This window comes from Hydra vulgaris, chromosome 12, assembly GCF_038396675.1.
Source record: "Hydra vulgaris chromosome 12, alternate assembly HydraT2T_AEP".
NCBI lineage: Eukaryota > Metazoa > Cnidaria > Hydrozoa > Anthoathecata > Hydridae > Hydra > Hydra vulgaris.
Genome location: NC_088931.1, coordinates 53,146,942 through 53,170,437, shown reverse-complemented (window position 1 = coordinate 53,170,437; position 23,496 = coordinate 53,146,942). Strand labels below are relative to the sequence as shown.

At 26.7% G+C, this 23,496-nt stretch overlaps 1 long non-coding RNA gene across 1 annotated transcript; it reads right to left on the bottom strand.

Moving 5' to 3' along the window:
• Positions 1-4,899: 4,899 nt before the first annotated feature.
• LOC124807630 (uncharacterized) lies at positions 4,900-22,887 on the bottom strand. The gene is made up of 2 exons (XR_010642519.1): positions 22,714-22,887; positions 4,900-5,960 (listed from the first exon to the last, which is right to left on the bottom strand). It is a non-coding gene; the product is annotated as an uncharacterized LOC124807630 (long non-coding RNA).
• Between the last annotated feature and the right edge of the window lie 609 nt (positions 22,888-23,496).

Below are 23,496 nucleotides of genomic sequence, written 5' to 3'. Positions count from 1 at the left end.
AAAAAAAATTTAAACAATGTTGACATGCACAAATCAAAATATTTTTTTGAAATGTTCAAAAACAATCTAATTGAGATCAAAATATTTTTCAAAAAATACTTAAAAAAGTATGTAAAAGTATTTTCAGTTGGAAAAATGAATTTTCTAAGATTTTTTTAAATAAAATTTAATAGAAAGTGACATTCTTGAGGAAAATACTTAGTAATATTTAAAACTTGTTCGATAAAAATGGTTCTCGAAATAAAATAAAAATAATTTTCCAAAATTAGTTTGACAATTTAATTTAAAGTTTGAACTAAATTATCATTCCTTAAAATATACTTTCTTTTACGTTTTTGCAAATACAAACTACTAAAAGAAGCGAGCAGACTTTACATTTACATATAAAACAAAGGAGACAAAACATTTATCTCGTATATATTTAGAGCCGGGAGGCTGAGTAAGCGTTTCATAGGTGTAAACTGGCATAAGCGAGAAGCGTTGCAAAAACTGGCATATGTGCGAATTAGCATAAATGCGCCAAATGAATTTGCAAACATTGGCGTAAGTGTGAACTGGCATATGTGCGAATCGGCATAAAGTTGCAAACATTGTTTTTGCAACTGCTTCGCACTTATGCCAGTTCGCACTTATGCCAGTTTGCACTTATGCTTATGTTTACAAATTCTTTTGGTGAACTTATGCCAATTTGCACATATGCCAGTTTTTGCAAAGCTTTGCACTTATGCTAGTTCGCACTTACACCATTTGCACTTAGGCTAGTTCGCATTTATGAAATTCATGCTTATTAAGTCGTCCCATTTAGAGCTTGTTTATAAAAGAGGGTTTTCATGAGCAAAACGGTTCTAGAAGTTTATAAGACGTCCAATATGCTTCGGTTGCCGATAGTAATCTAAATTTACCTTTACTAGAGCAATGTTTATTTAGCTAATAAGACAATCAATTAAAGAGTAATTTAATTGAACTAAGATGCGTTTGTTTAGAACGCTTCTTGTTTTAAATAAACCATCTATGCTCTTTGGAACTTTTTCAACACGTATTTAACACGTGTAAATATTATTCAATGAGCTTTAGTATCAATAGTTACCATACTTTAACATTTTTTTATTTCAACATATGTTATTACAGGTAGTGAATTTTTACAATGTGATCGTTTCGGTTTAATTGTGGTAAGAAGAGAAAAATTATCTTGAAAAAATACGTTTATAATTAAAAAAACAATTTTAACAATTCGGTAAACGAATTTTTAAAACTTTTATAACCGTAATGATTCGAAGGAAAATGACAGTCTTATAACAGGTGCTGTTAACAGTGACAGATATCCGGGAATTTTTGGTGGTGGTGGTGTGGTGGGGGAGGAATGTTAAAATATTTTGTGTCTCCTAAAAAAAACAATTGAAGATAATTTAGGACTTTCAGATTCTGGTGGGATTCAGAGGGGAAGAAGGGGGGGGGGGATGCAAATGCTTCATCCTCCCCCCTCCCTGGATCCGTCACTGGTTGTTAAATTACTATCATACCAGGATAACAAGTCTTGAAGGTATATTTACTATTTTTTTACAAACATCAGGTGCAATAAAATTTTTAGATACTATTTTTTCAAAACATCTTAAAAAATAATTAAAGACTTTATCGTTGTTGTTTTTTTAATGAAAAGATATCTATTTTTTTACAACAAGCATGTCATTAAGTACTTTTTAACTGAGCTTTATCAAAAACATATAAAAAGTATAAGGAAAAGCATTATGAAATTAGCGCACAAACAAAAGTTCTTTCTACTTTTTAACTTTTTATTGATAATCTTAGTCTAACAATTTCCTAAAAAAACTACGGGTATAAAAAATTAGATATTTTAAAGCTAATTTTATGTAAATTTATTGTGAAATTACTAACGCCTTCAACAAAAACCAAGAAACACGCTTAAGTACAGTTAAAAACATTTTACTTTAGACAAAACATTAATGTTTACAGCTCACAAGATTAAGGTGGTGTAAGAAATCGGATAATCTAATAAAAAGTGTAAGAAAATAATTTTAAGTTTTGAAAGTAACTTTAAAGTAATAAATGAGAAACCAAAGTTTTTGATTACAAAACTTTGCTTCACTACTCATTTTTTTATTTAAACTGGGTGATATTTTAAATAATAAACTGTTATTTAAAATATCACCCACGTGATACAGTTTTAGATGATTTTTATTGGGTCAATTTTATTAACGCAGATTAATATCAATAAATTTTTGTCAATAACGTTTTCTTATAAAATTGTATATTTAAGTAAGATATCCAAGATGGAAATTTTTTTCCAAAAAAAAAGTTTAAATTATTTAAAAAAAAAATTAGTTCAATATTTAGTTTTATTTTATAATACGTTAAGTAAACAACTGAAAGAGCGTTTATTTTAAAGTGCTATATATACTTTCGTGCCTTTTTAAAAATACTACTTGACGTATTGTACAATGGAACAAAACTCATTTAGAAATTTATAATTTTTTCAATAAAATCTCATAGCGTTATATGTTTGTCAATATCTCAAAAAACTTTAGAGTTATTATGACCCTAAAAGTTTTAATAAGATTAGAGCAGCCATAGCGCAGTGGTTAGCGCGCCTCAGAAACTAAAGTTCGTGGTTCAACATCACCTCTGCGCAAGTTTTATAACATCGGTAAGGAAGGAGCTTTCTTTCAAATGCTCTTTCGCGGTGCTCTGTGATAAGACCGTAAGGACTTCTAGGGCACCTAAAATAAAAAAAAATAAAAATTTACATAAGTCCAAGACATACAAGATTTCATGCATATTCTTACAGATGACGTCAAGATATCAATTTCCAATCAAACTCCTCATATTTACTTTGAACCTATATCAAACGGAGGAAAGGCTAATAAAACCATAGGTTGTTGATATGTATGCATAGGGGGGGAAGAGACTTTCGTCCTATATATATATATATATATATATATATATATATATATATATATATATATATATATATATATATCATATATATATATATATATATATATATATATATATATATATATGTATATATATATATATATATATATATATATATATATATATATATATATATATATATATATATATATATATATAGGATATATATAAGGATATATATATATATATATAATATATATATATATATATCCTTATATATATCCTATATATATATATATATATATATATATATATATATATATATATATATATATATATATATATATATATATATATATATATATATATATATATATATATATATATATATATATATATATATATATATATATATATATATATACATATATATGTCGCGCAGTGGTAGCGCACTTGCCTCAGAAGCAAAGGATCTGTGGTTCAAACCCACCTCTGGGCAAGTTTTGCGACATCGATTAGGAAGGAGGCGCGAACTTCCAATTAAATGCTCATCCGCGGTGCTCTGTGATAAGACCGTAAGGACTTCCTGGGGCACCTAAATAAAATTAAAAAAAAATGTGCATATATATATATATAAATATATATATATATATATACATATTTTCAACAACACCTCAAAAATCCTAATTTTCCTCAATGTTATTAGTTTTTTATTTTAAAGTTTCTAGTTAAAAAAACCCAAAAAGGACCTACAAGACAGACAGATTAAATATTTTATCAAACGCTTTGTTGACATATCTATCATCAATCCGATATCAACAGGTCGATGTGTTTTTTTCAAATGCACGCCAAAGTATAACAAAATTAAGACTTCCGCATTAAATGAAATGATTGTACTACATATATACATTTATATACTCAATGACGTATGACTGCATACATTGCCATATCACTATTTATACAACCAATACAATTTTTTATACTATATACATACATTGAGTATAAATCATACACAAATACGCTTTTGTATAAAAATCTTATAAATTTTTGTTAGATTTAGGGTTAATCTTATTAAATAATTTAGATTTCTTAATAGCAAACCAGGTTTTGACTCTAAGGAAACTCCAATTAGTAACTTCTTTAGTAACAAATTATTTTGTTGAAACTTTAAGCTGTTTTGGCGAATTTATTTATCTAGTTGTTTTCCAACTTATTTTGGCTCAAATAATTCATTTTATGCATGCATATTTATATATAATAACAATTGAACCGAAATTTAGCTTATCAAAAAAATAGATTTTTGGCAACATGAAATCCATTATCAAAAAGCACCGCATAAGAGCATCAACTAGAAAGTTCACATCAAATTTCCGTACCGACTCAAGCTTATTTAGTCAGAGCCGGGATCGAACTTCATTACTCATGATATTATTTAGCTACATAAGTTATTATTATTATTTACATCGATACTTAATATAAAAACAAGCCTAATATTTAAACATTTCACATTTTTAAAGGGTAGTTCAATAAACACAACTGTTTTAAAGTATTTTTTATAATTTTGACACGCTTTAAAAACATTCAAAAAAATAATTATATTTTCTAAGAAATGATATAGCAATCAATTACATTTACTTAAGTAAATGTAATTGATAACTATATCATTTAAGTACTTAACTTAAAAATATGAAACTCATATGACTAGGTGTCATAAGTTTTCTGTAAGTTTAAAACAAATTTCTTGCAAATATGAAATTTTGAATACATTTTTTCCTAAAACCGTCAGTTTACCAATTCGGTAATTATAAAATATCTTGTTGATAAATTTTTATTTATTAAAAGCATAAAAGCAAAATAAAATAAAATTTTATCTAGCTTATCAATTATATATATATATAATATATATATATATATATATATATATATATATATATATATATATATATATATATATATATATAATTTATATATATAATTTTTTAAATTTGCAAAAAAAAAAAATTGAAATTAAAAAAATTGAAATAATTTTATTCAAGTTATAAAACAAATACGTCATCAAGTTATAAACATATTCATCAAATACGAAATAATAAATTTTACAGCGAATGTTTTATATAATTTATGCACAGTATATACATACATACATATATAAATATCTAAATAATAGTTAAAAAGTTGACAAACATGGATAATTAGTTTATCAAATCCTCCAGTTAGTTGCCTTGTGGAGGGGACCTTTCCATTACATTAAATATATGCGCTATATATGTTTTTATAATTTTTGCCATTATGGGTTAGGCATAAGTTTTTTCCTTAACATGTTCATTGGCAAGTTCAGTTAGTTTATACTTTTTCGTCGACCAACTGACTCATATTTCCCGTATCGATTTTTTAATTGAAGAAGTCTATAAACCTCTTTTTCTACGACCATTTCCAGATTACATGCATCTGTTTCATTATCGCACAAACGTTCTGGTATTGAAGTGAGTTCTTGTAAACTTCGTCTACGTTCCGTAATAAATGAAAATTCTTTTCTATTTTTTAAATGTCTACACCTGTAGCAAGTTTTTAATGTATTTAAATTTGTGCAATGCATAAAAGTTTTGTTGCTGCAGCACATTATACATCTGATTAAGTCAACATTGTTTAAATTATCTTGTAATAAGTTATCATTCTTGGTCTCTTCTAATTCTTTTTCTTCGTATTCTTCTTCTTCTTCTTGAATGCTTGCAACAATGTTTTTACGTGAACTGAAAAAAGAACTTTTCTTAGTTGAAGTGACAAATAATGTAGATTCTGAAAAAACTGACATTTGTTTAGTGTTACTTTTTGTGTCATAAGTTTTGAGCCGATTTATCTGCGTGATATTATCATTGAATTTGATCAACGGTTTACTACTTGACTTATGTACTTTTTCCATTTAAATTATATGGTCTGATATTTGGCTGTTGTTTTTATATATAATAACGAGGATACGATTATCTCTGATAACACGTTAAGTGACTGATAACGTTCTCGCTTGAAAGATAGTCATTTTGTTTTCTTTTGAATAATTTAGTGTTTGGTTTCTAATAAGTGGAAACGGAAAAACAAAAATAATATAAAGTAATAACCAACAAATAATCTGCAGATATTTTGACGTTCACAGAAGTATAAATATCTGGATGATTTTTTTAGTTCCAGTTAAAAAAAATTACTTTTGTAATAAGTATGTACGTATGTATATATATATATATATATACATATATATATATATATACATATATATATATATATATATATATATATATATATATATATATATATATATATATATATATATACATATATATATATATATACATACATACACATACTATTATTTACATATTTCATTTTAACATACTTCATTTATAACGGGGATAATTTAAAACAGCATTACTTATTCGGAATAAGAGTCTTATTTACTTTCAACTTAAGCCGTTTACTTTTCATTTTTTAAATAACAAAATAAATAAACAAACAAAAAAGATCTAATATTTTTAATTTTATTTATTTGTTTTTTTTTTTCATTTTTGCTTATTTTAGCTAATAAGCCTAATTGTTTATTTATTTATAACAACTTTTTATTTACCAAAATGAGTTTTTAAAATGAAGTTTTAAATTTAATTTAAAATAGATTTTAGTTATGCAATAGATTTCGCAATAGAGTTGGCTATCGAGTCTGCAATTAACATATTCTGATAAACAAATTTAGACTTTATTTACACTTTAAATTAAAATTTTTAGATTATTACGTAAAAAGACTTTTTTGATGCAAGTTTTAGAGATTTCATTAATCAAATTGTAAAAAACAACAAAAAAAAAACAACAACAACAACGAGTAAACGTCATGGTCGTCTTGTGGTAGTAGCTGGAAGGAAGGGAATAGGAGCAGCAACCTACAACGCTTACAACATAAGAAATATTAGTTTTTATACATTTAATAACTGCAAAACTGAAAATGTATTAAGATAAACTTGAACAAATATTATTTTAATAAACAACCTATATTTTTAATTATCATTTAATAACTTTGAATTACAGAATAATAAAATAAAAATAGTAAAGCGTTATTTATTTTTTAAATATTAATTTAAAGTTCTTTTATCAAAATAATACTTGTTTAAAGATACTCCACCCATTAAAAAAAGACATTAAGAAAGAACTTTTTTCAAAAAATAATAGCCTCTAAAAGACTTATTGGAGATAAAATAATAACCTCTAATTATTGGAGATAAAATAATAACCTCTAATTATTGGAGATGAAATTGTTTTAATATAAGATAATATGAACACAATCAAACAGATTTCTTTTTCAAGACATTTGACAGTAATTAAAGTGTTATATAATATAATATTCAAATTATTATCTGCTTTATTAAATTAAAATAACAATATATTTTATTTCAAAATATATTTGTATGCATTACATTGGCGTGACTTAAAATAAAAACTGAATGCAGATCTTTATACTATTTTGCAAGCTAAAAGATTATTTTAGAAACACGATAAACTTAGCAACTTTGATTTTAATTAAGCTTGCTAATTTTTGTTAAATTGAGCTAAAATTTGCGAATGTGAGCTCTACAAAATAATATTTAGTTGCGAACCATGGATATACTATTTGTAAAAAAAATGTACACTTAATATTTAAAATCAGTATTGAATAAATTGTTCGGAAGTTCCGAATAAAGATTAAAGTTTTCCGTAATTTTTTCTACATCGTAAATTCTGTATACTATAACTTTAATTCATTGTAAAGGTTTTAAATTTGATTGAGTGTTTATTTTCGTGGTAAAGCTGCTTTTGTTGGGGGTAGGGGCTAACTCATTTGTTGAGCTGGTTACATTTTACTTGAGGGCAAAAATCTTTTATAAAAGTAATTATTTTTTATAACTGATAATTTTGATTTTTTTTATCAAAGATAAGCTATTTTATTATTTTTTAATAGCAGATTAAGTTTTATTGATTTATTTGTAACTTATGTCTCCAGCTGTAAAATGTTTCTATTCCAGTCTCCAAATGTAAAATATTTCATTGATCGAAATGAATAATTTGTTTTTTTAATAAGCTTATTCGCAAATTTAAATTCTGAGATTAAAAAACATAAAAGACTTCGGGTTTACCCGAAGTCAACACTAAAATCAACAAGTTTACTAATCACACCATAACACCGTTGACTAAAAAACATCAAATCAAAAGTCGACACATTTGCGTCAATTTTTTAAACAAATTAATCGATATAATATAAAAATCATTCCTACATTTAATTTGCACATCACCTTGAGAAATCGGGGCTGGAGATTTACGAACAATAAATCATTTTCAAGCCTAAGCTTACAAATAAAATATATAGTACATAAGTATGCAGGGCCGGATATAGACCCCCGTCAAGTGCTGCAACTGACGGGGTAAAAAAATATTGAAATTCAGACGTCTTCCACCCGCCTAATATTAGACTGTGGATTTTTTTATTTTTGTTAGAAAATGTATTTTGAAAAAAAGTTTATAGTGAAACTATGCTTTGCAGAGGATGAAAAATTTATTTTACAAAACTTCCTAATGTAAACCATACTATGCAGCGAATGAGAAAAGTGGAAAAGTTAATTGGTTTCTCACTACTAAAAGTAGAAATCTGCTTCGTTTATATTAAAAATAAACTACGTACCAATAAAGAGCGCTTTTTAAATTTTAACATCCAAGCATGACTTAAAAATGTTATGAAAAGATTTAAAATTGTTTTATTAATTCAAAACATAACAGCAGTGTTTTACCAATTTAAGCAAAAGTAGCGTAATCTTTGTTTCTTCTTTTTTTATATATATATTTATAAATTTTTTCTGTGATTACTGAAAACTGGCCATAATTAATCAAGTCAGGCTATATTCTTATTCCTAATTTTTGCCATATTTAAAGACCCTATTAGTAAAAACGCTAAAAGCAACCTTATGATTAGTTAACTTAGTTTTAAATCGTATTCGCGTTAAGACAAGTAAAACTAAGATAAGGGTTTCTCTCTGCGATCGTAAATATTGATACTAACCTTTTACCTCCTCCCCCCATTATTTTTTTTTGTTTGCACAGCGGGCATTGTTGCGTCACTTACATCATGTTGTATGGCGCTTTTTTTTGACGGGGTAAACTAAAAACCTGCATCTGCCCCTGGTATGAAAGATAAATATAATATATACACATAACCAGGCACTGATTACATAAATCACATAATAAAATGTATTATGTCATGCAAAAATATTTAAACTTCAAATAAAAATCTATGCTAAGGACACAAAAAGCAAACTTTATAAAACATAATTGACATTTTTTGATAACTTGTGAGTAATCAAGACAACTTATTCTTCAGACCAAGAAAAACGTATTACATAGTATTGCTCACAAAAATAATTTTACTGATTCAAATATTTTTGGTGTTCAAAAGGAATTATTATACGTTATATAAAAAGATTTTTTGTATATCCGGAATGCTTTCTAAATAACAAGAAAATTTTTTTGTTACAAGATCACTGAGTAAAAGACTTTAGAACAGCTTAAAAAACAACAGCTTATAAAAATTATTTTTCAAAACTTATAAAAAATTGAAGTTATAATACGATAATTATTCTTAATTTACAAAAATTGTTAAAAAAAAATTTTGAAGCCACCATCAAAACTTTGTTATAAAAAAGTAAAAAAAAAAAATCATTGAAACTAAATATTTTTCAAATCGCAAAACAGTATTAATTTTATAAAATTAACAATTTCTAACCTTTATTCAAAATACAATTAAAAGCGTTGCAACTTTTGTATTTCTAACTAAACAATTTTACAAAAAATAGGTTATTTGATTGTGCTCATACTAAAGCATACAAAAATACAAATGTATCCAGATATGGTGTGTTTAAATAAAGTGAAAAATAAAAGCTACTATGTAGTTATTTTTGAAACAAAAAAGGGACAGAGGTCAAGCTAACAAATTTTTATCGAACAAATACTTCAACTTCAAAATTTTCAAAAGACTTAATAGCCTTGTCACGGAGCATAGCATGAACATATTTACGTAAAACTATGAATATTTGACATAAACCTATTCATAGAATGAATAGGTTTACGTCATTTTCTTCGCCGATATTGTTTTTATAGCCAGAGCGGGCATCGAACCTCAAATATTTTGATTTTGAAACCTAAAACCATTTGATTTTGAAGTCAGCGTTCTGGCTACAGCTGCTCATAATACCCCAATCTAACTTATATCTTGTCTAATCAATCACTCAAACGCATATAATAAAATAAAATTATTAGATTGCTTTAGGGGGCATCTACAAAGTACGTACGCAGTAAAACCCTTAATTTTAGTTCCTATATTTATATATGATTTATCAACAGGATGACATCCCCTTATGATAAATCATATATAAATTATTAATATACATATTGGTCAAACTGTTTAAGAGTCAAATAACTGGACCATCTTTTACAACAAAAATTTAGATAAATAATCTTGCAATGCGCAGTTCAATTCTATTGAAATAAGGGGCCAAAATTGTTTTTGTATTTATTAAAAACATTAAGCTCTAATTAAGTAAAATAAAGTATTGAAATATTTTGTGTGTGTGTTTAAACTGGCTTATAGTTATTAAAAAAATAGGACAAAGGTGCAATTATCATCCTAGAGCGAACAAATCAGTCTGCATAATTTTCGATACAAAGTCTGATACTTCTTGATTGACTAGATAAATTTATATTCTCGACTAACAACTATGAAGTTGTAATTTGTAAACCGTTCAAAACTTTATCTTTATCATTAGCTTTAATATTCTCATCTACCTCTTTATCTAATTGTAGGTTTTCTTCAACATTATCAATACTTAATCATAATTCCCCTAAGTTATTAAATTCATTTAATTCTATATTAGATGAGCTTTTACAATAAACTAGTAACAAACTTTCAACTTTAACAGATCAGCTTATGTTTCCTCTGTTTTGATCTTCTAGTAGTGCGATTTAACTAATTAAGGAGTCAGAAGTATAAATAGCTTAAAAGAAATTGTTCAATAAGTTTCTCCAAAGGTGTACGCAGCATTTTAAGTTTGCCCTGTCAAAAGAAAGTTTTTTGTGCAATTGAACTTTACATAGATATGCATAAATAAATGATTGTTTCGCCCAATATCAGGGCTCATCAGCATGCCTAGGAATATCTATTAATCCAGACATGGACAATCAAAAAAATAAAATGAGTAGGACATTCCAGACATGGACAATCAAAAAAATAAAATGAGTAGGACAATCCAGACATGGACAATCAAAAAAATAAAATGAGTAGTAAAAACTTGAGTCAACAGTTTTTAATTATATTTAGTAAAAAATAAGTTTGAACAGCATAGAAACTCTTTCATGCAATTGGTTGTCGTAAAATACATGTCTGTAAAAGGATTTTAGAAAATTTAAAATTTCTGTGTAATGACAAGTTTTTTAAAAGTAGAAATGCAAGTTTTTTAAAAATAGGTCATTTTTGGAAAGTGTAGTATCATATTTTAGGTTAATTGCTACTGAAGAGAGCCACTCAATTGATGAGTAAATAATTCCAACAAATGGCTGAAACAATATCTACCTAAAAAAGCTTATAAGTAGGGGGAATCAAGGTCTGGGCAAGATGTGGTGTGTATGGAAACATTGATGATTTTGAAGTTTATACAGGAAAATCGAGTTAGATTGTGGTTGATAACAACAAATTATTGATATGTGGAAATATTGACTCAAAGAAAAACGATAAAAACTATAAATGTTTTTGTGACAACTTTTCTACAGTAAGCCAGATGTTAAAACTCAAGGAACATTTGTGGGCTATAGCAATAGCGAAGACAGGACTATGCCATGAAAAGGATCTGAAAAGAAGAGGCAGAGGTAGTGTTGATTATGTAGTAGATGCAAATTTAGGAATTACAATAATTCAGTAGTAAGAGTATTGACAATTACATGACATAAGAATACTGAACAGCTGCAAAAAGATGGAGTAAAAAAAAAGAAATTTATATATATAATGATTGTCTAAAATAAAATCGAAGAATACCATAAAAATACAGGTGGTAAAAATATGGGTGGTGAAAATATTTTCGGCATACTTGGTGTAGTTAAGACAATTTTAAAATATTATAGCATCTGTATAATATTTTGTTGACGAAATATTTCCGTTAAACGATCAGGTCTGTAAATTATTAAAAGACCAAACAAATTAAAATGATAAATTTTGCAGTATTACAAAATATAAATGTTTGTAGCGAAAAAACTTTTTCTTTTTTTTTAAAAAAAAATCTTCTTAAAATCACGATTGCTTGTCAATTTTGAAAAAGATTTTAAATAAACATGCTTGTTAGGTGAAATAAAATCATAGTTGAATAATATGATCTGTTCTGATTTTTTATTGGCAAATATTTTTCAAGTATATGCTCTTTCTTGGTTGGAATTCTAGTATTTTTTGTGAAAATTGATAGAAATATTGTATTTAACTATATATTTAATATACGTCAGAACTGATTAGAACTAAGATCTATAGTGGGTTAAGGCACTTTATCAAAAGATTTAACTAAATTCATGTTAACGCCGATGAGCGAAAGTGATCTAAAGATTCCAAAATGGTGTTCTTTAGATTCACTATTAGGGCTAGTAAAAAGGTTTTAAAAATTATATTAAAAAAAAGGAAAAGTTTCTTTAAATATTAAAGAAACCTGATGCAAAAAAATTATAACATCTAAAGCTCTTGTTTGGACATACAAATATACGCTGGACATAATAATACATTGATAAAATCATGCTAATTCTAAATAAAAGAACTCAAATAATTTGCAAATCGCCTTAACTACACCAACGAGGTAGTTATTAGATTCACAGTTATTTAGTTGATTTATGTCAAAATTAAATATTTTAAAAAGTTGACCTTAATCACTATTGAAAGGGAGATTTACTGTGTAAAGCTGAAAAACTTGCAAACTTGCAATTATCTTGAGGCAAGGGGGAGATTCCCCATTACTAACAAAAAAAAAACTATATATATTATATGTGAAGGCCACCAAGTATAACTGATCCATCAAATGATATTAGGCAAGATAAAATAAGTCTTCTTTTGTTCCATAAAAACACAAAATCGCTACAACAATTATCATGGTGTAAAATGAGATCAACAAATTTTGAATTTATAGTGTAGGGCAATTCCATGTGAAAACAACCAATTTTATGTAAAACGCAACCGTAAGTCTCAGATTTTGCTTATTTTTACACCACTCAAAGATTTTAATGAGTTGTGAACATCCCCAAAATTTTATCATCTGATTCCAAACAGTTTTAAAGAACTATTTAATCTTTGCTGTGAACCAACAAAAACCCGTCATTTTAAAAAATGGTTTTGGTCTTTGTTTGTGTTTTGCGTGCAATGGAAAGCTAAAAATATGTCCACTTACATATTTAAAGGCAAGAATCCAATAAAACAACTTAAAATATTTCAAAACAAACATAACATCTGTAATTTTGACCTTTATTGCAATTTTTCTGGGGTGAGTTTAACTACAAAAATGCAATGTAGCTTGATTTTTTTAGATGTTTACCTGAATAGTTTAGTAAGAGTTGTTACAAAGAATTGGAGAGCGGTCTTTTCTTAAACAGAAAATAAATGGTCAAATTTACTTAAATTAGTTACTTATAAAACAGGAATAATGATAAATCAAAGAAAAAAAAAAAGGTGGTGCCAAAAGACTAATATACGGAAGTTAATGTTTATTGATTTTCTGAAAATTCCCACCCACCCTGAGTTTATTAAGACCCTCCCTTCCCCCTCAAGCTTAACGGAGCTTTTGTCTGAAATTTCATTACAATATTTTTAAGTAAAGAAATGACAAAAATTTGTATAAATTCGTTAAAATAAAACTTATACCAAAATAAAACATTTGTTTAAAAAATTATAATTTTAAATAAATTTTTTATTAATGTAATTTAAAAGAAATTATTGACTAACGCTCCATTAAGCTTAACGGTGAGATGAGAATACGGCCCCTGGGCAACAATTTGATTTGTCTATTGATAGAAAGAGTTTAATAAGCTTATTATGCTAAATTTTGAGTGCAAGTGACCAGTATGTTTTAAAATCATTTCTCCTTTAGAATAAAACGCGCTTGAATAAAATATCAAGTCTGTAGATTGTGGCGTATACTATGCTGACTTTTTGGCATACAACAAAAAAGAGAAAGGGAGCTTCAGCTAAAATAAAAAAAATTAGTTTTTCTTGGCATTCATTTATTCTTTTGTTTTAATCAAAAATATTTTGCCCAACATTTTTTTTTATCATTCTCTTTAATACAAACACAACATGTCTCAGAGGTTTGGCATCCCTTTTAACATTTAAAAGGTCCCCAATTTTTTGAATAAAAAGTTTTTCAAAAGCGGGTCAACCTGGTACTCAAAAGAAGAGAAATTATAAAAAAATCTTGAAAATAATATTTGTTTTATAAAAAACATATTAAGTATAATAAAAAACATAAAGAGTATTGTTTTTTTTTAATAACTTAAAATTATAAAGGTGCATTTTTACAAATTTTAAGAAAAAACCACAATTCAATTTATTGTGATAACTTTTGAAAAATAAATTAAGCCTTATCTATAATTGAATTCAATCCCGGTAAAACTTTATTACACTTTTGAAATTAAGGATCAGATTTTATAAAACTTCCAAAAAAACAGAAATAGCTAGTCAAGAACAACTAAAGGAATACTTTGATACTGTCAAGTTATTCTCAGTCGCTTAACACATAATGGGCTGGGAATAAAAGGATGGGTGGGAATTTTCATCCAGATATAATAAATGGAGGGAGATGGGAAAAGAAGGAGTAGGATAGGGCAAAAAGGGGAAAGAAGAATCTAAATAAACAAGCACATGGGAACTTTTATTTTTATTTCTATAAGTGAGTTTATATTTTCTAATTTTTTGTTTAAAACAAGTAAAATTTTATAAATGGGGGGAGGGGATCTTAACAAGCTCAGGGTGAGTGGGAAAATTTTCCGAAAATTAATAGACATCAACTTCCGTGTAAAAATACCACCATTTTTTTTTCCTTTGATTTTTCATAATTCCTGTTTAATAAGTAACAAATTCAAGTAAACTTGACCAACCTCTTTTTTCTGTTTTAGAAAAAACCACTCTCCAATTCTTTGTAACAACCTTAACTAAACTATTCAGGAAAACATCTAAAAAAAATGGAGCTAATTTTGTAATTAAATTTGCCCTAGAAAAATTGTGATAATAGTTAAAATTACAGGTGCTGTGTTTATTTTAAAATATTTAAACTTATTTTATTGGGTTTCTTGCCTGAAAATATTAAAGTAGACATATTTTCAGCTTTCCGTTGCACACAGAGCAGAAACAAAGACCAAAACCATTTTTTAAAACGGCGGATTTTTGTTGGTTCATGGCAAAGTTTAAATAATTATATCTTTGAAACAGTTTCTAATCAGATGATGAAATTTTGGGGATGTTCACAAATTATTAAAATATTTGAAGAGTGTAAAAATTACCAAAATCTGAGACTAAGGGTTGCATATCATCGATGTTTTCACATGGAATGGCCCTGTATTTATTCAATTTGATAAAAGATTTGTTATTACAGCAATTTAATTAAAGTTTTATCATCTCATATTTTTAACTTAAATTCTTTCCTTTTCTATTATTAGGCATCTTTATTCAGGAACAATAATTTTTAACATAACTTATTTTATTTTTGTTATTGGGTCAAATACTGTTTATTGACAAATTAATAATTTTTGTCACACCAAAAATAGTGTATAAAAGAGTAAAACTAAATTTTTTACAATTTCATTTCTTTTTAAATCTTAAACTAATATACAAAACAAGTGTTTTTAGTGTGACACTATGAAGATTCTAACTCATAAACCTTGAGTTAGAATCTTCATTGTGTTAATAAAGATTGTTATCTTGGAAATGATATTGACTCATGTGTTAAAAATAGATAGAAACTTTCTCAATATTGTTCTAAAAAACAAAGTTCTTCACTTGAAGCACTAACTTTACAAAAATTACAGAAAGTTTCAATCTTTTCTCACTGACACACTTTGCTTTTCAGTCTTTTAAGATAAGAAATTATACTAAACGGAAAAATTTTAGGAGGAATTTCTGGTTTCAAAATTGTAGATGTAGATGTATATACTTTTATATATATATATATATATATATATATATATATATATATATATATATACTAAAGTATATACATCTGTATCTACAAGAATTATTATATACTATTAATTATGAATACAATACAAACATATATATTCCGATGCCTCTCATATGAGTGCCAGAGCAGGGGATTGAACCACATAACAATGTTACTATGACCTGATGGAAATTCAAATAATTTAAAGATTTAGAATACAAGCCTTATCATTAAGGTCCTTAGTTCTAAGGTTTGTTGAGAGCAGCTTTTAAACAACAGTATCAGGTGGTAACAACAGTAGGCTTAAACAAAAGTAACAGGTGGTAGTAAAGGTTTAAACAACAGTAACAGGTGGTACTAGCAAATATTCAAATGAGAACTTTGAAGACTGAACCGGAGAAAGGTTCCATGTGAACAACAGTTGGACATGGGTTAGTTAATCCTAAGAGATAATGAAACTCCTTTCAAAGCATCCGATCTTGGACCCAACTATCGAAAGGGAATTGGGTTCAGAGGCGTGGTGGCCCCAGAGGCTATGCGGGATTCCCGCATGGACTTTTCACTTTTTCATCTAAATATGGGCCTTTTGGCAAATTTTAATTTTTTCTACATTTTAAAGAAATTCCACAATCATTTATAATATTTATGCTTGCACAAATTAAATTTTATTAATCAATTGATTTAAAGTCTTCAACTTTGAGCGCAATTATATTAGTATTTTGCATAATAATAATAATATTGCTCTGAAAAACGAACCCTTAATCGATTTTTAGAATAATAGTTAGACGCAGACCCAACAATAATAATAACTATTATTATTGTTGGACTTAATTTAAATTAATTTAAAATTTAACCCCAAAACATTTTTCTTAAATGAATTAAAACGCAATACAATTGCTATATAGTAAATGTATTGCGTTTTAATTCATTTAAGAAAAATGTTTTGGTGTTAAGTTTTAAATTAAGTTTTATATAAATAAGTATCGAACTCATATTTTGCATTTTTGTAGCGTTTCAAAACTGATATAAACTTGGTTTATAATAAATAAAATTTTTTATTTTTATATTATTGTATGTAAATAAAGAAATCACTCCGTAATATCCTGTCCTCTTACAGATTAAAAAAAGGAAGATGGCTGTGCAAAAAGTACATTTAAAGAAGATATGTTTTATACAAACTTTGAATTATGAACTATATAAATACACTAATACATATTTAAATATACAATATATATTAAAAAAAACTAAACCTGACGAAATATTATAATAAAAAATATCTTATAAGTAAATCTGGTACTCAGATCATTTTACACACTCAGTCAATTTTCATGAGTATTTAAACATGTCAATAACAATTAAGATAACCATAAAATTATTCCCCGCTATCAATTAAAATAACTTGCGCAAGTTTTTAATATATAACTCCCACAAGTTTAAAAATATATATAACATAAATAACCTTTTAAAAATTATTTAACGAACTTTATTTTAATTGAGGTTTTGGAGTACCGCTAATACTTTCAAATACAACTTGATATTACACCTATACACTTTACTTATTTACGACACATTTTTATTGCTATTAATTATAGGTAAGTTTAAAATAAATTATAAAGATTCCAAAGCTTTAAATTTTTTTATTTTCATTATTTTAGTTTTGTTTTATTTTTGAAACAAAAAAACAATAAAATAGCATTTTTGGAAAAAATATGAAATACTTTTCAATTAAGTAACTGCTAAATGAAACTACATTATAAAAACTTCAATGTTTAAATTATGTCAATAACGGGACCATTTTTGAGCGGCATATATGCTGTTGTGAGTTTATGCAAAAATGCTAAAAAAAGTTAAAACACCGAATTGAGCAAAAGCATAAACTAAATCTAAAAAAATAATTTCTTATTTTTAAAGATTTTCAATATTTATTTTAAAAAAAATTATATATAATTTAAAAAAATTTATATTATTATACAATAAAATATATACCATTATATAGTAATAGAAAAATTAAAATCTTTGATTTTTAATTTTGTGTTCTTCAAACAATAAAATACTAATCGTATTTGCTTGCGGTAAAGTCGCTGCATCGTGTTGTTACCATTTTTTATTTTGATGTATTACAAACAACTTTTTAATTACAAATATTATCTCAAATTGTTAGTTTGTATTGATGATTTATTAGAATAAGGTCAGATATTTTATATACATACATACATATACATACACCTATGTATATGTATGTATGTATGTATATAGATATTATATATATATATATATATATATATATATATATATATATATATATATATATATAATATCTATATACATCAGATATTATATATATATATATATATACACACACATATATATATATATATATATATATATATATATATATATATATATATATATATATATATATATATATACATACATACATACATATATATATACATACATACATATACATACACCTATACATATATATTTTTTCGTATGGGCCTTTACATCAAGCATATATGGTAAAATCCTGCATATATAGGCCTTTTAATAAAAATCCGGCATGGGCTTTTTAGACCCACCACGCCCCTGATTGGGTTAATGTGCCCGAATTGGAACGCGGATATTATAGCATATTGGTGCTAGATGTGCGGCAACGCAACATAACTCGGAGACTTTGGCAGGAGCCCTGGGAAGAGTTCTTTTCTTGTTAACAGCCTGACACCATGGAATCTGATTACCAGGAAATATGGTTTGACGGTTGGTAAAGCACTACACTTCTTGTAGTGTCCAGTGCGCTCCTAATGGCCCTTGATCTGAGGGAAAGACTGATTTTCGTGTCTGTTTGTACTCATAACCACAGCAGGTCTCCTAGATGAGCAGCCTCTGGTCCATAGAACAATGTAGGTAAGGGAAGTCGGCAAAATAGACTGTAACTTTGGGAATTCAATTTTGATCATTCCGGTTTTTGGTGCGTAAAGAAAGCTGCCTGAAAAACTCTGTTCCTGTCGCCTAACTAAATCACCTTCAATACCAAGAATTCACTACTTTTATCTTAATCAAATGTTCTCTTAAGTTATTTTATAAAATTTCTTACCGTAAATACTAAAATGTTTATCACTGAAATAAGACTAAAATCCTGGACTAACACAAGAAAGAGATAATCCAAAGCTTAGAAAAAAGACTTGAGGGTTTATCATTAGAACTTAAAGATACCCAAAACACACTAAGCATAACATACGACATGGTCATCAATAATGAAAAAGAAATACTAACACTAAAGAATCAACTAATCTCTTTCCAAAACGAAATCAATCATGTAAAAGAAAGCAACAAAAACTTTAAACAAACTCAAGAAAATCTTGATCTCAAAATAGAAGACCAAACAAATCAAAGTATGAGAAATACTCTCATAATTCGAGGAATAAAAGATTGAAATGAAAACTAGTCAACAACTGAAAATAAACTAATAAAGATTCTAGTTGATCATGCAAAGATTCACCCTGAAAAAGCTGTATGTGTGGTTGAGCTAGCCCGTTGTGGAAAAAAATCACAAAGCAATTCTCTGCTCACATCTTTGCCAAATTTTATGACTAGAAAGACTCTCAGTATGTTATTCATGCTTTCAATAATATTAATAAATCTAAATATATGGGTATGAATGTTTAAGTTAACCAAATGTATTCCCCTTCACTAACTGCCCCACGTAATGATGCTCTACTAACTCGAAAACAACTCAAAGCTTCTAAAGAAATTATATCTGTATACATTGCTTACTCTGCAACACTAATGATCACACTAATAAAGTTTAAAGATTTTAAATTTACTATTCGGGATTTGTCTAAAAGTCCACTTAGGATATGTTTCTTGATCTTAATTTTTCTTTTTTTTCTCCTAATCTGGAGGCAGGAATGGAATACTTGTATACTTTTAAGAATAAAGTTCCAGGCAGGAACTTTATTCTTAAAAGTATACAAGTATAAATAAAAGTTTTTCAAACTTTTTTCTTTATTATATATAGATATATATTTATTTATACCTAGGCTATAAGCATTTATATTTATATTTTAATATTGATTATTATATACTATAGTATAGATAAATCATGGCAGATAGCTTATGTGCCATCTGCAAAATTATTGTCTCTAAAAATTAAAAAGCTATTTTTTGTGATATTTAATGATTTTAATGATATAGACTTTCAGTTACTCAAAAACTTATCTAATGATGATTCATGTTTTTGTAAGAATTGTCTGAGCTCTATATTTCCATTAAACAATGAATATTCTATTACTAGTGGCTCACTTTTTACTAGGTGATTTTAATATAGATTTAATTAAAAGTGACTTGCATTCTACTCAAGAGTTCTTAAATTTACTATCCTCTAACTACTTCTTGCCTCATATTGTCCATTCTACTCGTATAGTTAATAAATCTAAAACATTATTTGACAACATATTTTCAAACCTTAAATCAAATAACTTTACTGCAGGTAATTTCATAACACCTATATCTGATCACCTCCCTCTATTTCTGATTGCTCATGACATCTTAAAAGTAACATCTAACAAAAAACCAGCTGCTTTCGAAAGAAACTGGAAAGTATTTAATGAGGCATCATTTTTATCTGATTTAAAAAAAGATTTTAATGATAAGATTGCCAATGAGTCTTGTGATAATGACTGTAATAGCTTGCTTCTTAAAACTATCAACACCATAAACAAATTACTCAATATTAATGTTCCTTTTAAAAAATTAACTAAAATGAATATAAAATTCAAAATAAAACCATGGATCTCTGATGATTAAAAACTCTCTATTAAATATAAAAATAAGCTTTTTAAAAAATATATATAATCAAAAGATTCTGATAATAAAACTGTATTTTATAATGATTACAAAAAGTACTGTAATTACTTTAATTAATAATTAAAAAAATTACTATAACTATTTAAAAAATATATATTTAATATGAAAGCAACATGGAAAGGTATTGCTAACATCATCAACTTTAAGTCTACTGAACAAGTTTCACCAACCATAACTTTTTAAAACAACAATACTCTAACTAATCCCATTGACATTTGTAATGCTTTTAACAACTATTTTTCCAATGTCAGCTTAGACATCCAATATTCCTTACAAATAGAAAACAGTTTGTGTCTATCAACGGATCAAACTCTAATATTTGTGATGTCACTGTCGGTGTGCCTCAAGGGTCTGTGCTGGGTCCATTATTGTTTTTAATCTATATAAATGATTTATTAAATGCCATAAAATTCCGAAGAGTCCAACACTTCACTGATGACACAAATCTGCTGTATCTTAATAAGCCAATCAATAAAATTAATAAATATGTCAAATATAATCTAAAAAAGCTCTGCAACTGGTTAAATGCCAACAAAATTTCTTTAAATACAAGTAAAACTGAGTTTTACTGATTATTTTCAAACCAAGGTTCAAAAATACTCATCATCAATTTAAAATAAAATTAAATGGTCAAAAACTTTCCCCCCTAAAATGTACTTGGCATAAAGATTAATAAAAGTTTAACCTGGAATGATCACATTTAACAATAAAATTAAATAGCATGTAATTCTGTCTAAACTTGGACATCTTGCTGACAAAAAAACATTAAAATCTATATATTTTGCCTTATTTAGTTCACACCTTACTTATGGTTGTTTATCTTGGGGACAAGGCTCTTCTATCACGAATCGTCTCTCTGTTATTCAAAAAAAAGCTATATGAATAATAAATTTTTTTTACCAAATAACTCCCACACAATAGATTTATTCAAGGAACTCAGATTAATTTTTTTAACTACATAAAAATTGAAAACTGTCTTTTTATTCACAGTTGCATTAATGATAAGATGCGCTCTATCTTTACAGAATGGTTTACTCCATTAATACATGCCCATACCCAATCTACTAGGATGCCTTAAAAAGACTTTGTGTTCAAGCTGTTGATACAAAATTTTATGGTTGACATTCCTTTAAAAACTCTGCAATTAGTGACCGGAATTTCTTGCAAAGAAAGCGAAATACTCTTCATTTCTGTGAACTAAATAATAAAAGTCTAAAAGAAAAACTTAAATTATTCTTCTTAAATTCACTTAATTAGAGACAACAGTTTTCCATTAGTGTTATAGTGATATATTCATATATTTATATATATTCTATTCTATTTTTTGGGGTTTGTTTTCTTTAATTTAATTTAATTTTATTTATATTTATTTTTTGACACTTGTTTATTTTCTTGTCCTTGTCCTTTATAAATTTGTATTGTTTACAAGGTCGCTCTCCTTGTTTTAGCCAGGCTATATGAGAGTGAACCTTCCAGTCGGTATTATGTTATTTAACACCTTCGTATAATATTTACTGGTAAATATATGGTTATTATGGTTGTTGTTGTATCAATTGACTAAGTTAATACAGTTTGACAAATCGTGACACTTTGCAAAAAAAAAATATTGTATAGAGATATAAAAGATATTATATGTAAATAAAATAATTTTTTGATCTTTATTATCTTGTTTTATTTGATAAATACAAAACCGGTTTTTGAAATGAAAATAAAGCTATCTTACCTCAGTCTTTTAAGCGAGAAAAAACAACGATTTTCAAAATTTCTTCATTAATGACAATTTCTTTTTTAATCAATCTAAATATATTTACAATATATTTAGATTAAGTTAATCATCAACTTCAAACTTCATGAATTATAAGACATGCTTAAAAATTTTAAAGCCGACAGTTACGAAAACAATTTTATAAAAAAAATCTTAAAAATCCACAAGCAATCGCGACTTAACCGAGGTACGGACTATTCTAATTAGGCTGAAGACATAATCAGGAAGACAAAATTTCTCCCATAATACATTACTAAGAAAAGTAATTTTTTTTAACGAACCAGATAATTCGTTAAAAAGATGAAAAATCTGATTTTATTTGGTTTGATATATTTGATCAGTCAAATACATCAAATATATCAAATTAAAAAAATATCAGATTTTTCATGAGTACTTCTTTTTTTTTTTTTTTTTCATGAGTACTTCGAACCCTGCAAACGAACCTGATCGCAACTTTATGCAGTCAAGCATGTCTTTAACTATAAAAGTTAATTTTCACTTAGCATTTTTTGAATAAATCACTCAAGTCGGATATATATAAATCGGATATAAATATATTGGCTTAGGGTTCATCCATAAAGGTTAGTATTTAAATTCTGAATGACGTTTTTAATGGATGACCCTAATACACTAATACTGATTTTTTTTCCACAAAAAATCACATCAATTGATATAAACAGAGGCGATTTTACAGAGGTGTGTGTGTATTGGGGGGGGGGGGGGGGGATATATCACAAGAGA